General features: G+C 39.4%; 1 long non-coding RNA gene across 1 annotated transcript; it reads left to right on the top strand.

The window, feature by feature from the left end:
• The first annotated feature begins 3,431 nt into the window (after positions 1-3,431).
• On the top strand, positions 3,432-10,198 carry LOC144785126 (uncharacterized). Its single transcript, XR_013601770.1, has 3 exons — positions 3,432-3,510; positions 5,252-5,317; positions 9,561-10,198. It is a non-coding gene; the product is annotated as an uncharacterized LOC144785126 (long non-coding RNA).
• The last annotated feature ends 6,987 nt before the right edge of the window (positions 10,199-17,185 follow it).

Here is a 17,185-nt window from a genome sequence, read left to right as displayed (position 1 = left end):
GAAATAAAAATAAAATATTCGAGATCCACAGCTGCTTTATACTTGAGGCAGATAAGCATGTGATTTATAAACTGCTGAGTGTGCAAAATGAATTTACAATGTAATCTGGATGAGAAGCGTCCATGGAGATTGGAGGGCGTTCTCATAATTTTACACCAAGCCCCTGTGCTTGGCAGTTTCACAGATTGTGGGAGAAAGGGTACAAGATGGACCACACCAATTGTGCTGGGTCAAAATATGCCCATAAACATACACAGTAATTTGAAAAATGCACACAGACCAATAGGTTTCCAGACAGCGTGCACACTCACCGACAAACATACTGACAATATGCATGTACACAGAGCTCATATCCATAGTCACATTCATGTCACAACCCAGCTTCCTCTTCTATTACTCGCTGACTTTATGCTTGTCATTATCCATGCACAGTGTCTGTTGCTTTTTGGCTAGATTTGCGGCATAGAATGCCCTATGAATTCATAATTACATACATATACGTACAGTGGAAGCTCCTCCTCTATGGCGGAAGAGCATCGCCCCACTGTATTTAAGCAGTTAGAAACATAAAATGACAATAACTTAAAGTTATTGTCATTTTATGTTTCCTGTCCTGCTGCTTTGCGGTGGGTGGGTGGGGCTGTTCGACTCTCCGAGCAGGGCAGGAGCGGAGTGGTTTGCCCACCCCTAAGTGTGCAATGACTGTTTGGTCGGCCCTCTCGGGCCGCCTAAAATAGTCATGCGCACTCCCCTGTTCTCCATGCAGGCTGCATTACACCCTGCATGGGGAACATGCCTACCCCTCCAGCCCCTGGCTGAACGCCTTGTCACAGCGCTCAGACCAATCAGAATGCTGCCATTGCAGCATTGTGATTAGCTTAGGGGAGGGAGCCTGGCTGCCTGCTTCCTGTTCCTGGTGGAGGCAGGAAAGCAGGAGAGCAGGAGCAGAGAAAACACGGGACCCAGCCATGAGGTATGTTTTATTTTTATTTTTTTTCATTTCTGATGCCCCCTCCCCTGCATCACCAGCCCCCCCCAACCCCCTCAGCACCCACTCCCTGCCCCGCGAGCCATGCCTGCCATGACTGGACATGCATACCCAGAGCAAAACAGCTACAGTTATGCAGACACAGACCAAAATATATAAAGGTATCTATCAGATAAGGCACATTCCTAGCCTTTTCCCCTGTGCCAGCGCACAATGGGCTGCCGTGCGCTAATGTAGGCAACTTTGCACTATGGTGATTATTTTTATGCAGAAAGGGAAACCTTCCTGCACAAAAACAACCACGAGAGGAAACTGAGGCAAACTAAAGATATTTCTCCTCACTGTGCCTCCCCTGGGGAGATGTATGTTTTTGGCGCTGCCTCAGACTTGCAATTTCTCGTAAATCTGGGGCAGTGCCAAAACGCCATGGATGTTGCTGGGAACGCCCCCAGAAACACCCATGGAACGCTCCTTTCACACGTTTGCTGCATGAAAGGGGCACATATTTAAAAGGCCATGAAAAGCCACACAACGTGGCTTTAAGTGGCCTTATAAATATGCCAGTGACACATTGCGCCACCGGAAAGTAAGAAAAGTGTCTGGCGGCGCAATAGTGCAGATAGGGCCGTATGAGGCCCCTTGTGTTATGGAGCAGGAGGTTTGGTGGGTGAGAGCGCAGAAGTGCCTCTGAGTTAGTTCTGGGCACCAGGACCAATCCCTTCAAGGCCACGCCTCCGACTCACATAGTGATTTATTTTTTTAAGTCGGCAGGTCTGCTATACATACATACAAACAAAACACATTGTGGGGCACACACAAACAGACAAAACAAGTGCAGGCACACATGCAGTCACAAACAACACACCTTAAGCATGCAGGTACATTAAGTTGGATGAGAATTGAATGCCTATGTGGGGGGGGGGTGATAAATGGATGCGTGACTATTGAGTGGATACATCGATGACTAGATGAGCCTGGATGAAAAAACGACTTCTTCATTGAATGGTGTAGAGGTGCACCTGGACAAGAGGATTGATGGGCTACTTTGTGAGTGAAGGAAGGAAATGTGAGGATGAGGAGAAGTTCAATGGATTGCCCGTGAATTCATCCACCCAGTCACAACCAATCATCAATCTATTCATCTCTCTATGCGCTCTCTCTCAAACTTGCCAGTCATTGAAGATGCACTTTCTCTTGTTTAAAAAACCAGACAGGCCTAGTTTAATTGTATTTGCTTATTTTCATTTGTGGCTATGTATTCATTTTATCCCTTAGCACTTCTTACAGACTTGAAATGTGTGCTGGGAAAATAATTAAAAGGTTTGGCTGTGAGTTTCAATATTGAACCTTAAAGACCCACTCACTTGTAACAGTATTTTTAAGAGGACGAATCACCCTTAGTGATGGTTTATCCTTTTATTTAAAATATCTGGAACAGCCCCTGGGAGCTCACCAACTCAGCTGCCAGCCGTGCCCTGGACACTCTCTGTCTCAACTGTAGTTACATTCCTGAACCTGAGTCCAGTGCCTGGCTGTATTATAATACGGCATCTGTATCTCAGGGTAACATAATGCGAGGACATAACATAGCAATACAATACTAGAACCTAACATATCTCTCTTTTTTTAACATATTGAAATTGAAATTTGCAATGAGCAATACATGTAATGCTTTATAAGTACAATTGATGATAACAAAATCTTAAAAAAAATATTATAAAAAATACATATTATGCTTTATAAGTTCAACTAGTAATCGACACCATGGACAGACCTGATAGATTCACATACATAGTCTTTGTGTCACACAGGGTTTTTGTTTCACCCTTTCACTAAACCTTTTCTCACTCACAACCCCCTTCCTATCTCCATTCGGGACCTCTTTCCTTCTCTTCCACTCCTGCATTTTCATGACAGAACTCTACCACTCTTCTGGTATTCCAGAATTTGTCATCCAACAATAACAACCAATTTCCCAGAACCTCCACCACCCTTCTCTGCTCTGACCATCCGGAAGCACCCTTCAACACCATATTTCCTGCACACGCTCTCACCCACATGTCCAACATAATTCTTTTCCTCTATTTGGTTATTTTGTCATTATGCCTCTGCATGTAAAGCTGTTGGTAATTACTAATTTTTTCATGTTACACTTCCTCTTGGAAGTTTTACTTTCCATACCTCACCATCCATATAGGAACAGCCACCGTACAAGGTATCCTTCCTTTCAATAAACTAAAAGGAGTCTCCCCGTCATAGAATGGGGAGTAGTCCTGTAATTCCACAACATGTCTTTAATTTGTTTTTTTTCCAGCAACTGTTATTGGAAATGGCCAATTGCACACTTTCACCTAGCACACGGTAGAAGCGCTCAATGAGACCTTTACCCCTTTGATAGAGCTAGATTTCTTCAAGATTAAGCATTGCTCTGTTTTGTGTTTCAGACAGACTGCATTTAAATTGGGACGAAGATTTTGGTGCAAGTGAAAACACATGGCGCATGAAACATGAAATGAGACCTGGTCAAAATGCTTTCAGTCTTAAATGCTTTAATTTAAAACCATGCTTAATTAATTAATCATGGATGTTAATGTGTTGAGTTTAGATAATTATGCTGAATTAACATGTGTTTTTGTAGTGTGGAAAAACTAGTGATTTCAGTTTCCTCTTAAGCTTTGAATAGAAAATGGAATGAGTGTTCTCACCTTCCATCTTCTTTTCCCTGTAAATTACACTACCTGTTCCAGTCCTAAGAGACTTTGGCTTTGTTGCATATTTAGACAATGCATATTTAGTTCATAACACATCTTCTTATAATGTGTATTAATTAATCAACCATGCACCAACACTACACGTGGGGCAAACTCATTTTGCATAAAAAGCTATTTAAAGCATTAGAGCATGTTGCTATGAGTATGTATTAATTGTTTGTGCTTTGAAAATGTGCACTGGTGCATGTTTATGCTATGTTGTACATTGCACATTGTTGCATGATGTGCACAAATAATATAAAAGCTGCTTTAAACTAATAGCTTTTGCTAGGTAATAACTAATACAGGGTACTAGTATGGGGGAGGTGAGCATATTTGGTTTTATTTCATAAATTAATACTCGTTTGTGTTTGTTTTGTTTTTGAGCCCACCATAAAATGGCTGCCTAAGATGGCTGAGAATTGTGCTGAATGAGAGATGCATGCACAGCTGCATGAACTGACAAGTGCCTCAAGTAAAGACACATGGGTCAAGGCCACAGTGAACTCTACATGCTTGTCATCGTGCCAATGTACCAGAGTTTGTGGGAAAGTGTCATTCCTGCATGCGATGTGAAAGCAAGGAGGAAATAAACTGATACATTTTTCCTATTTAATGTTTCAATAATGTATAATTATTGATGATGATACATATGACTGTATTGAGCATTAAAGCTTCCTCTGTCAAAACTGGTATGGGTTGGATTTGCAATGAGAACAGGATGGTGAGACCCTCATGTCATCTATGCTAACAAATCACAGTGCAAGTTTCTACTGAAACTGCAACATTATTAGTATAGTCAGCCAAGAATTAGAGTATAGTAAATGACCCCATAGGGGTGTGTCAGCCTTAAGCCTTAGTCTTAGAGGGAGGAGAGGAGAAGATGCAGATCAGACCAGACATCATATGGGTTAGGTAAGTGAACGTCGCGGGTGCAGCCTGGGTGGAGATTGCGTCGGACGAGATATAGAGGGAGGAGGGGGCAGAGAGGCATAGGCTAGCCTTGTACGTCATATTTTTGGCAAGGCAGATCACATTCCTCTGTGGTCTTGTGAAGGGAGGGCAGCCTCTCTAGGATGAACAGACCAGGGCAGAGAGTGCAGCTGATGGAACAGGTTTAGATTTAGATGCTAAAACTCTAAGTTTATGCTTTGACTAACTAACTAGTTTTTGAATTTTTTTCTCTTTATGGGACATTTTTGCAAATTATTAATAATTGATAAGCCTTGCAAAACTCACTCTTGAATTATATTTTCTTGAACTCTTCAAATAATTCTGACTGCCATTTGATACCTCATCCCCTTCCTTAATGGAATGCCTTGTATTCAGTCTGTAATATGTTCTGTATTAATCATATTTATCCTATTTCAATTCTGTAACCTGATTGATATTTGACTAATGAATAAAGGGTCAGAGAAACTTCACTTTTGACTAGAAGCTAAAACCCTTTAAAATACTCACAACTTTCTTTATTGGCTCAAATATTAATTGCATTTTGATTTTTCTTGTTTAGGTAAAGTCTCCTGAAGGTGATACATGGTGGCAAACATCCAATCACCTTTAAAGCGGTAAATTAGAGGTAAATGAGGTTTTGCATTGAGAAATTACTGTGAAATTATCGCTGCATCACCTTGGTACAAAGGGGTTCTAGTGTGCCTAATGCCCCATCTTTTAAGAAAGTTCTGAAACTCCACTGACACAAATTGCAGGCCATTGTCTGTTAGTATTTCTGCGGGACAGCCTTCCTTGCGGAAAATATCCTTGCAAAATGTCAACAGGTTTGTCATTTTGACCTCGTGCATAAATGCCACTTCAGGCCATTTTGGATGGTGATTCATCATCACTACAGCAAATCTATCATTAATACCTAAGCACTCAAACGGTCCACAAATATCTATAGCAACTTTCTCCCAGGCCTTCTGGGGCCATACCACAGGATTGATAGTGGGCGCTGGTGCAACATGCAATTTGTTGCTGCACATACATAAAATAAAATCTCTCACATATCCTTCAATCTGTCTGTCCATTCCCGGCCACCAAAAATCCATTCTGATTTTTCTTTTCATGGCAGACATACCATGATGCCCTTCATGCATTATGCCAATCAGTCTACAATGTAACCCTTCTGGTACCACCTACTTGTCACCTCTTCACACAATTCCATTAATTTCTGATAGTTCTTACCACACATTCTTATACACACTTACGTCTTCATCTAGTTTCCAGCAATACGTCACAGGTAGTTTGCTTGTCACTTTCTCCAACACAGGGTCTCCCTTAATTGCATCCCTCCATTCATCCTCATCAATCACCCGGCACACCTCTGAAATGTCTGCCACCATCCAATCATCATCTTTCTCACTGACACCAACGTCCAAGGGTAACCTGGACATGCAATCAACAGGAATGTTTTCTACACCTGTGACATATTTCACAGAAAAATCATATTCTTGTTACCGATGTAACCATTTAGCAATGTGTGGTGTAGCTTTTGTTGCACCAGCAGTGTTGAACAAGTGAAGTCTATCAAAGGTTTGTGATCTGTACGTAATTCAAACCTAGTGTTCAAACCTACTGCACCCCACACCAACATGCCAGTGCTTCTTTTTCAATGACAAAGTAAGATTTCTCTGCACCTTTTGGAGTACTTGAGGTGAACACTACTACTCTTTCCTTTCTTAGGTGTTTTTGCATTAGAATTTCTCCCAGACCATAGCCACTAGCATCTTAACAATGGTGGTTTGGTCAGCTGGATCAAACGTTTTTAGTACTACTGCCATAGCGATTTTTTTCTTTATCATGTTGAATGCCTCTTGGCACTCTTCTGTCCATGTGTGTGTTACCCCTTTTTTCATGAGATCACGCAGCACATGTACTTTGTCTGCAGAATTGAAATGGTGAACTTGATACGTTGGGTGGTAGATGGAGGTTCAAAAGTGGTGCTAGTGCTGTTAGACTTGTCTGCAGCTTTTGACACCGTCTCTCATCGTATCCTCCTGAACCAACTACAGTCCATAGGAATCCAGGGCTCTGCATTGACCTGGTTAACATCTTTTTTCTCCGACCGTACTCAACACGTCCGGACCCACCCTTTTTTGTCTCCTGCTAACCCTTTAAAATGGGGTGTGCCACAGGGCTCTGCCCTGAGCCCACTTCTTTTTTAATGTTTACTTAACCCCGCTGGCTGAGATGATCTCTAAAACCAGGATCAAAATCACATCTGATGCTGATGATACCCAGCTATTGTTTACCTTTAATTCTGTATCTGTCACCACTTTTGATGATCCCCTTAAAGTGTGTCTTAAGAATATTGCGGCCTGGATGGACCGCAATTTCTTGAAACTTAATGCAGATAGGACCGAGATCTTATTTTTTAACCAACCTTCTCCTCTCTCCTCTAATCTATGGTGGCCCAAGGAATTAGGCATGGCCCCTCTTCCCAAGGAATTTGTCAAGAATTTGGGCGTTAGATGGGACAAACATCTTTCCCTTGCTGTGCAGGTTCAAACAGTCCCTGCCACGTGTTTTGGCAAAATCAAAACTATTAGAAAGTTCATTAACTACCTGCCCAACGATACTCGGAAAACTGTGGTCCATACTCTCATAACTTCACATCTGGACTACGCAAATGGACTATACCTGGGCCTTTCTCTAGGCCTGCTCCGCAGACTTCAGATGGTACAAAATGCTGCGGTCCCTCTAGTCTGCGGCGTTCTGCTTAGACAACATATCTCTCCATATTTACGATAACTACACTGGCTACCTATTGCCAAACAAATTGAATTTAAGGCTTCTGACACTAGCTTTTCGGGCAGGCAAAGTTCTAGGACCGGTATATCTCAGAAGGAGACTTCGTCCATATTGTCAGTCCAGATCCTTTCAGTCTAACACTCAACATTTGCTTGTCACTTCTAGGTTCCAAAAAGCCAGATCAGGTGGCAAATCATTTGAGGTGGGTGCCACTCAAAGCTGGAACAAACTTCCCCTTCACTACGCGCCTGATTCAGTCTGAACTCGGGTCTCGCAAGTCTATCAAAACCTGGCTATTCAGCTGCCTGGATTAGGTACTGCTTTTGCTTCTGCTGTCTTGCTATCTTGCTTGCTATCTGCTATAGCGCCGGGACACCCCGGTGGGGTAGCTGTGCGCTTAATAAATGCCTTATTATTATAATGGTGAACAAATTTGGCATAATATTCAGCCAATCCCAAAAATGACCTAAACGGCTCTTTATCTTGAGGAACAGAAACTCTCTCCATAGCCTCCACGAGCTTGTGTTTCAGCTTAACTCCACTAAATGACAATGTATGTCATAAATATTCAACTTCTGTCTGACCAAATTTACATTTTTCCAACCCTATTGTTACACCAGCTTTCTCTAACCTAGTAGCACCTCTCTGAGAATATCATTGTGGTGTATCATGTCTTTCCCCCACACTAAGACGCCGTCTTGAAATGCTAGCACATTCATCATGTTCCCCACAATACTCTGCATCACTCTGCACCACCCAGACCAAATGGCATGCGGATAAAATGAAAAGCCCCTTCTGGCGTAATGAATGATGTTAAATGCTTTGAATTTTCATATAGCTTAACCTGATGATAGGCATTAGATAGATCTAAAGTTGTAAAATATCTACCCCCAAAAATACTTGACTGCATCTTAATAATCCGAGGAAGAGGATGACGATCCACCCATGTGCACTTGTTTAAATCTCTCAAGTCCACACACATAGATTTCATTGCAATAACAATGGGACTAAGCCACTCCGAGGCTTCGATTGGCTCCATGACCCCATTGTCACATAATCTTTGTAATTCCTTTCTCAGAGCATCCCTCATTGTTGATGGCACATTTCGTATCTTATGTACAATTGGTTTAGCATCATGTTTAAGTATAATCTTGTGGTCAAACTTTTTTAGACAACCCAATTTGCCACTAACCAATGCTGGAAATTGAGTAACCCATTCACATTTATCTTGAGTCAATAAAACTTGTCGTAGATGATTAGGATCTAAAATCATACTTAGTGCACGTTGTTCTCTCCAACCTAGTAGTGATTTCCCTTTTTCAACTGCGTACACTATGCCCTTTGTGTGTTTGCCTTGGAACTTTGGATCTGCCCTGATGTATCCCATCACAGGTAATTTGTCCCCACAATAATCTCCGGTTCTACATCTTTGGGAACTAATACTGGACTATTCAGCTTTTCCCATGTCAATTTGTCAATAATGGTAAAAGGCAAAAAAGAATCAGCCCAAAACTGTACAGGAAAATTATTTACTGTGAGTTCACATTTCAGGGATGATAATTTTCCCCAGATACAACCGGCATGGTGCATGAATAGTTACTTTTACCATTGATGGAGCGAGGTATAGAATGAAATTTCGTTCAAACTCGCAGAGTTAAACTTCCATAAAACTGTAACCGTATTAATAAGCATGAGATGAAAAGTATTAACCAACATTGTTTAAAAATGCATCTACACAGAAACACGAGAGACTAACTTATGTGCTCTATGTTGCATAAGCAAGTTCGTTGAAAAATAATAAACTAACCTTGTCTATTGTCTTTGTCAGTATTAAATGCGGCAGTTTAACTAATGGCATGTGCTCATTTATGTGCTTATGTTATGTCTTTTCTGTGGCAAAAGCTCGTGAAGGATCTTTGTGGCCTAAATGAAGAAGGTAAATACAAATGCTGCTTTGTGTGCTAAAGCTAGGTAATATAAATTATTGAGTTACTGATTAGCAAAGGGGGTGGGTAACAGAATGGGTCTCAATACTCTAATTAATTAATGTTTTGTGTTTGTTTAAATACTAGTTTCCGAGAGAGAGGCCTAGCTTGTAAAGATGGCGATTTGAACCCTGTCCGGAGAAGAGCCTTGCACAGAAAGTGGAGACTTTTACCACATTGACAGTTTTGTCAGAAAAATACAGTTAAATAAGTTGTGCTAAACGTGCTCTCGGAGAGAAAGATTCAAGGACGGGAAGCGGCAAGATTGCCAAAGCTAAGGAAGTCATGAACTGTACGCGTGAAATGTTTCATTTTCGAGGAAGCTAAAAGTCATGAAGCTAAAAGACAATGGAGCTTAAGAAAAGGCTTGATTCTGGAATGAAAATGGTGATGACACGTTATGGACTGACATCAGACAGCCAATGAGAACTCTGGATGGCAAAGAAAAGTATACATTTGTAGAAAGTTTAGCTAGTTAGAAAGGTATAAAACCTGGCCCCATGGGCAGGAGGGCGCTTCTTGCTTTCCGATTCCTGAAGGGCGTGACGTGCTGTTGGACTCTTTGGCGCACGTAAGGACAGCAGTCTTTAATGACTATTTCTTTTAGGTGAAGAGAGTTTTAGACAGGGAAAATAGAATTTAGGGAATGGAAACTTTATTTTGCTTTAAATCATGCTAATTGATTTGCCTTTAAAATGTCAGTCTACTAAGTCTTTCCTTAATAAAATGCTGTTATCACTTTGCTAATAAAATAAAGAATCATATTTGAAAATGCTCTTTCTTTGAATAATAAAGTAAATAAATATTAGATTTTGAAACGACAAGCTGGTCTTGTTTATTCATGTCTAGTTACCATTAGTTGATTCATTTGCCTTAGTGACTTAATTAAATGATAAATGTTTAAAAACCATGGTTAGAAATGATAAACTGCAGATGTATATAAATATGTAAATAGTTTTGTAAATAGCTCTGATTAATTAGGTCACATGATTCAGTCGCTCAAAATTGTCTCATAGGTTTATGGGCCTTGGTAAGTGATTTATGATTAATAGTGTGTAATGTGGAGATAGGTAGCGTTGGTGAGACAGTTTTTCTTTAGGAGCGCTGGATCAAATAACTTGGTAGCAGAGTTACGGTTACTATGGTAACTGACATGCTACATGGTAATTACATAGGATTCATGTCTAAAACATGTTAAGTTTGTTTGGTTGTTAGATGTTGTCGAAAGGTTTTTTCCAGCAGTGTGAAAATTCCTGGTATGCCGGCTAAAGTGTAGTGTAACAGGTGAAGTCATACAGTGCATTTGATCTGTTTCAAAATAGTGGTATTATTATATATCACTAGTGTTGTGGACGTACAGCACAAGTTTAGGGATTTTAGGTGTGCTAGGTAGAATGTATAGTGAGGATTGTCTATGAAATCGTAGCTTTCGAGTATAGGGACACCTGTCCTGTTTTAAAACTTACTGCGAAAAGAGTAGTAGAATTTATCCAAGCTTGAGTGAAGGGTAAGGAAGTATCGTGTATCTTACTGACGAGTGTGGGTTTCTATGGTTGGTTAAAGTCCTACTAAGATTCATGTATACATGATTAGGGATTCTTCTGTTTGAATGTGTGTAAATGATTTGTAATTATGATCGAGTCAAACTTGAAAATCACTATATGTGCATTCAGAGGGAAACGAGTTCGTTATTACGTTTTAGAAGGGTAGAGTAGCCTTACTTTATCAACGAATCTGAATATTCTGTGAGAATAGCGTCGTCTATTTCACGCAAAAGAATACTTGAATGACTGTAAAAGCTATCACTTTATTTTAGCGAAACAGACAAATAGTTTGTTTTTGTGTAGTTACTAACTGATTTTCATTGAAAAGATTTGTAAAAAATGGCGCTGTGAAAATATTTTGTAAAGGAGGGGTTAGTTTAAGGAGTGAGAGACAGCGGAGCTGCAGCGGCAGTGTACGTCACAGGGTTCGCGCTGTGATAGCATACGTCACAGTAGACGCACTGATTGGTTCACGTGACTAAGACGAGCTAACAGCTGATTGGTTCATTCTGAAAGCAGTAATTCTATTGGTTGAGCAAGGTGGTGATGTAGCTTAACCTGATTGGCTTGTTGGTGAGTTTCGCACACGGATTGGTTGGTTTTGCGGAACAAACAGGAAATACTTACGATCTTTCCCGAATCAAGCGGAATCGTTTTAAAACATGGATTATTATTACATGAAAGAGGAAAAGAAGCTTTCATGGTTTCAGAAATTGAAAAATATAATTAAACCTGACAAGAAAATTGAAATGCGAGGTGGAAGATTACTTCATAAGTACAAAACACCCGCAGCCTATATGTTAGGTGAATATGGTTATCATACTTGTCTTTGGATTGAGAATTGGATGGAATATACCAAGGATGATGGTGTATTAGCATGGCCAGAAGACGGATCATTTAATATTAAGGTTTTGAAAAACTTAAGAGAAAAGATGATGACTCTTGTACCAAAGCCTAGACCTACTCAATTTGAGGCTTTAGCTGAATGGGAGGATGAGATTTTTGAACTCGAACGAGAAAGCAGAGGTGTAACAAGAGGTCCAAAATTAGATATTAACAGGGAAACTCATGAGGATAGAATGCGTCGATGGAGACGTGCAGACATGTGCGATGGTTTGTACCCAGTAAGAATGATGATTACTGAAGTACCAGGTCAAAAGAATACCCAAAAGAGAAATAATATTGATGAAGAAAATGATTCAGAAGATGCGGTTTTAGAAGAAATTTATAATACAAAACCGAAACCACCACCTTATCAACCAGTTTGTTCATGGTCTTCCCCAAGAATTCCAGTCACACCAAGAGTCTCCCGAAGTGCTCCTCCTCCTCCAAGAGAAATTATTGATGAGACATCTCCCATATCAAATCAAAATTATGGAAAAACACCTGAAAGAGTAGAGATAAGATCTAATTCTAGCATATCAGGTGAAAGTAGAAATTATAATGAAACTCCCAGAAATAATTTTGAAACCCCAGTGCAGAGAAATGAAGCCCCAATGAATGTAATGAGAACAGAAAGATGTGATGAATTACCAAATTCCTCAGAATATTTTCGATCGAAAGATGAGTTAATACAACAATTAACTAAAAGCATGGAAGCAGTAACAGTACCAGTAACAATTGGACCTATTCTTCCAGTATTTGATCAAAGGGAAATTAGACATTCAGCTTTAACTGTTCCATTAAATGCAGAAATTCAAAAAGTGGCTGAAAATTTTTATTCAGATTTATCAGAGATTCATCGAGAGAAAATGATGCCTGACTTAACTTTTAATCAAGGTTCACCATGTAAAACTCCATTTGGTGCAGAATCTGATACTGAAACTCCAGAAAAGAGCATAAATAAAATAGATTTAACGCATACCTCACAAACTCCTGAATTTAAATTACTTGATGTTGCAAAGTTGAAAGCAGATTTGGAGGAATTGATCATTGGTACAATTGGACCTGACAGTTTAAAGCTATATCAGGATGATGAATGATTGTTTATTGGTAAAAGCATACAATGGAAAACGAAAAATAAGTATGACCAATTAGAGGAAGTGGCTACTGAATTAGAAGTAGATTTGAGTAGACAGAAAAATTTGCAGAAACATTACAGAGTGGATTTCTCTGAAAAAGACATTGAGAATATGAATACGACAGGAAGAATAATTCATGTAAAAGAATTAATTGTGTTCTTAAAAAGATTAGGTGAATTAAGTAAATGGAGAGTAAAATGGACAAAGAAAAGAGAGGAAGAAAGAAGAGAAAGAGAAGAAGTAGCAAATCAGTTTCCAATGAGAGAAATAGCAGGAGGTGGATATGTGCATGTTCCTTGGACAAGACAGGACATTTTATTGTTCACAAATGATTTCCCTCGGCTGAGATAGAAACCTGTGGAATGGTATCGACAAGTGGACAGATTTGTTAAGGTTTCAAAAGTTCTGTGGATTGATCTTGATGGATTCTTTGACATTGTTGTCCCATCAGATCTTTGGACAGAATGTAAAATTTCTATAGATTGGCCCAAAGAAGAACCTGCTCGAGATAGAGTAACAGGTGCTCCTTCAGCAGATGTTATAAATCTATACGATAAGGTAATTGTGTGGTTAAAAAACAAGATTCCCCCAAAAGAAGTAGATTGGGTTAAAATAGACAGAACAAATGAAGAGCCAAAAGAATCAGTACATTCATTTTATGAAAGATTGCTGCTGGTATTTAAACAATACAGTGGTTATGAAAAATTGAGTGAGAAGGATATGAGCCACTTTATATACAGATTTGTTTATGTTTTAAGACCTGAAATTGGAGAAATGATAAGAAATGGAATAGTTGGCTGGCAATCTCTTACAGTGGATGATTTTCTGAGAAAAGCAAAATACTGCAGTGATGAAATAGATGCTAAACAAAAGAAGCTTAAGGAAAAAGCTATGTGGGCACAGGTGAAAGTGGCTGAACAACAAATAGCAACACTAGAAAACAAAAATGTTCATCAGAATCAAGGTAAATTTAAAGGTAATTTTAATAAGCCAAAATGAATGGGAAATATTGAAGAATTAAAACAGAAACTCCCATGTTTTAATTGCGGCGAAATTGGACACTGTAAGCGCGAATGTAAAAATCCGCCCAGAAATTTTAAAAATGCACCATTAAATCCACAGATGCAGAATGAGATAAATCTGCAGCAACAGCTACAGCGACAGGTAGTGAATAAGCAGAGTCAAATTCCACAACCACCACTTCCAAACTGTGTAAATGTGCAGAGATACAGTACAGAAACAGGATTCTGCGGAGGTGAACAAGTAAACAGACCGCCAAGAGTGAATGTGTCAAATGTTTCTCAACAATATTGGTTGAAAGAAAATGGAGGGAGTGATTCTGAGGATTACTTATGACGGTGCCTGAGAGAGGAGGAAGAGTGTGTGCTTGGAGCCACTCGAGGTAGATCAGTCTGGTCCATTGTAAATGGTAAAGTGAATGATGTAGAAATCACTTTCCTAGTGGATACAGGTGCTACCCGTTCTACTGTTAGATCAGTGGAAATAGAAAACCTACCTCTCTCTGGGGACACTATCCAAGTAGTTGGTGTAGCTAATCAACAAATTAAAACAGATTTAACAGAACCAGTTGAAGTTGAAATTGGCAAATTTAAAGACAAACATAGATTTGTAGTTTGTGACAGCAGTCCTGTAAACCTGTTAGGAAGGGACATTCTTTGCAAGATGAACTGTAAAATATATTGCTCACCGGATGGTATTGAGCTCCAAACTCAAGAGGAAGATGGGCTTTACAAACTAACAATGTTAATGGTTGAAGCAGAAGAAAGTAAATTATTTCCTGCATTTGATAAAGATAATCTACCTGAAGAATTAAAAGAGACAGTCAATGCTAAAATTTGGGATTTGACAGGAAATGAAATGGGTTTGATGAAAAATGTAGATCCAGTGAGAATAACAGTAAAACAAGGAGTAGATTTCCCAAACATTCCTCAGTATAAAATGAAAGCAGAAGTTATTAAAGGTGTCATACCTGTAATTGACAAATTCATAAAACAAGGTATTCTAAAAGAAATTGAGAGTAGTCCATGTAATTCACCGATTATGGGAATTAAAAAGCCAAACGGAACTTTCAGGATTGTTCAAGACCTGAGAAAGGTTAATCAAATAGTTGTTCCATGTTGCCCTGTTGTGCCAAACCCAGCGGTAATTTTATATCAGATTCCGCATGATGCAGAATGGTATACAGTTATAGACCTTTGTAATGCATTCTTTACTGTCCCATTGCATCCGGATAGCCAACAAATGTTTGCGTTCAGGTTCCAAGAGCGTGTATTAGCATGGTGTCGTATCCCTCAAGGGTATACAGAGAGTCCATCTATTTTTAATCAGTTGCTAAAGAAATCCTTGGAGGATCTAGATTTACCTGGAAAATCAACGTTACTGCAATACATAGATGACCTCCTTGTGGCTGCAAAAACTCGAGATAATTGTGTAACAGATACCATTACTCTTTTAAATCATTTGGCAGATGAGGGACATAAAGTGTCTCCTGCACAATTACAATTTTGCAAACAAGAGGTAAAATACCTTGGTCACAGAATTGCAAAAGGAATCAGGCAGGTAACAATTGAGAGAATAAAAATTATTCAGGCAATGCAACCCCCAAAGACACAAAAACAGGTCAGAATGTTTCTAGGAATGGTTGGGTATTGTCGCCAGTGGATTAGTGGATTCTCAGTAATTGCAAAGCCTTTGCAGAGACTGACAAAAGCAGACATAAAAGACCCGATAACCCTAACAGAAACTGAGTTAGAGGCCTTTGAACAGTTAAAGAAAAGTTTGTGTGAAGCTCCAGCATTAGGAATGTCAGACTACGAAAAGGAATTTGAGTTGTATTGCAGTGAAAGGGAAGGATGTGCATTATCAGTTTTGATTCAAAGACATGGAAGATTGAGAAAACCTATAGCATACTTCTCAGCAGATCTTGACCCTGTTGCAAAAGCATTACCAGGCTGCTTAAAAGCAGTGGCTGCAACTAGTGTAAGTTTAGAGCACAGTGAAGGGATAATAATGGGATTTCCTGTAAAAGTATATGTACCCCATTCAGTCGAAATTCACTTCACCAGAAGCAAAACACAGCATTTGACAAGTAATAGGCTAACAAAATATGAGAAAGTTATTCTGGGATCAGATAACGTTTCTATTGCAAGATGTGTGAATTTAAATCCTTTCACATTATTGCCTGATGGTACTATAACAGAAATCAGAAATGAAAATGATATTGACCATGAATGCCTGGATGTTTTAGAATATTGTACCAAACCTAGGCAGGACATTAAAGATGTCCCATTAGCTGAATCAGATTTTGTTTATTTTGTTGATGGTTCATGCTTAAGAACAAATGAAGGTATTCTAAGTGCAGCATATTCAGTCTGTACAGTGCAGATGTAGTTTGAGCCTCTTGTCTCAAAGGAATTCGTTCAGCTCAAGTAGCAGAATCGATTGCTTTGATTCGTGCATGTGAAAGAGCAAAATAATTAAAAATTACCATAGTGACTGATAGTCAGTATGGATATGGCGTAGTCCATGACTATGGCCAGCTCTGGTCTCGAAGAGGTTATTTAACTTCAGCGGGAACTCCTAGCAGGAATGCAAAATTGATTAAAAGATTGATCGATGGTATTCAGTTGCCAGAGAAAATTGCTGTTGTGAAATGCACAGCACACAAAAAAGGTGAAGACTATATGACGAAAGGGAATGCGTATGCTGATGAAATTGCAAAATTTTGCGCAAAGAATAATATGTCCATTAATCGGGAAAAAGACAATGAACATGTTTTGAACTCACTTATGCTAACATCTGTAGTTGAGACATGGCAAGGAGTAAAATATCTACAAGATGAGGCAGATGATGTAGAAAAAGACACGTGGTTAAAAGCAAGTTGTAGACAGCGAGAAGAAGATGAGATTTGGGTTTACAAAGATGACAGACCAGTAATGCCAGACTGTATGATTGCTGATATGGCCCGAATGTATCATAGTCCAGGACATTTAGGAAGAGATTCAATGATCAGGTTGTTTAGGCAGACATGGTACAATCCAAAATTCAGAATAATCGCAGAATCTTTTTGTCAGAGATGCTTGGTCTGTCAGCAGATCAATCCAAACAGAAAAACAGTTGTGAGCAT

Source organism: Lissotriton helveticus, chromosome 10, assembly GCF_964261635.1.
Source record: "Lissotriton helveticus chromosome 10, aLisHel1.1, whole genome shotgun sequence".
In the NCBI taxonomy this organism is placed as follows: domain Eukaryota; kingdom Metazoa; phylum Chordata; class Amphibia; order Caudata; family Salamandridae; genus Lissotriton; species Lissotriton helveticus.
Note: the sequence above shows the minus strand (reverse complement) of the source record. Positions and strands in the feature narration are given on the sequence as shown.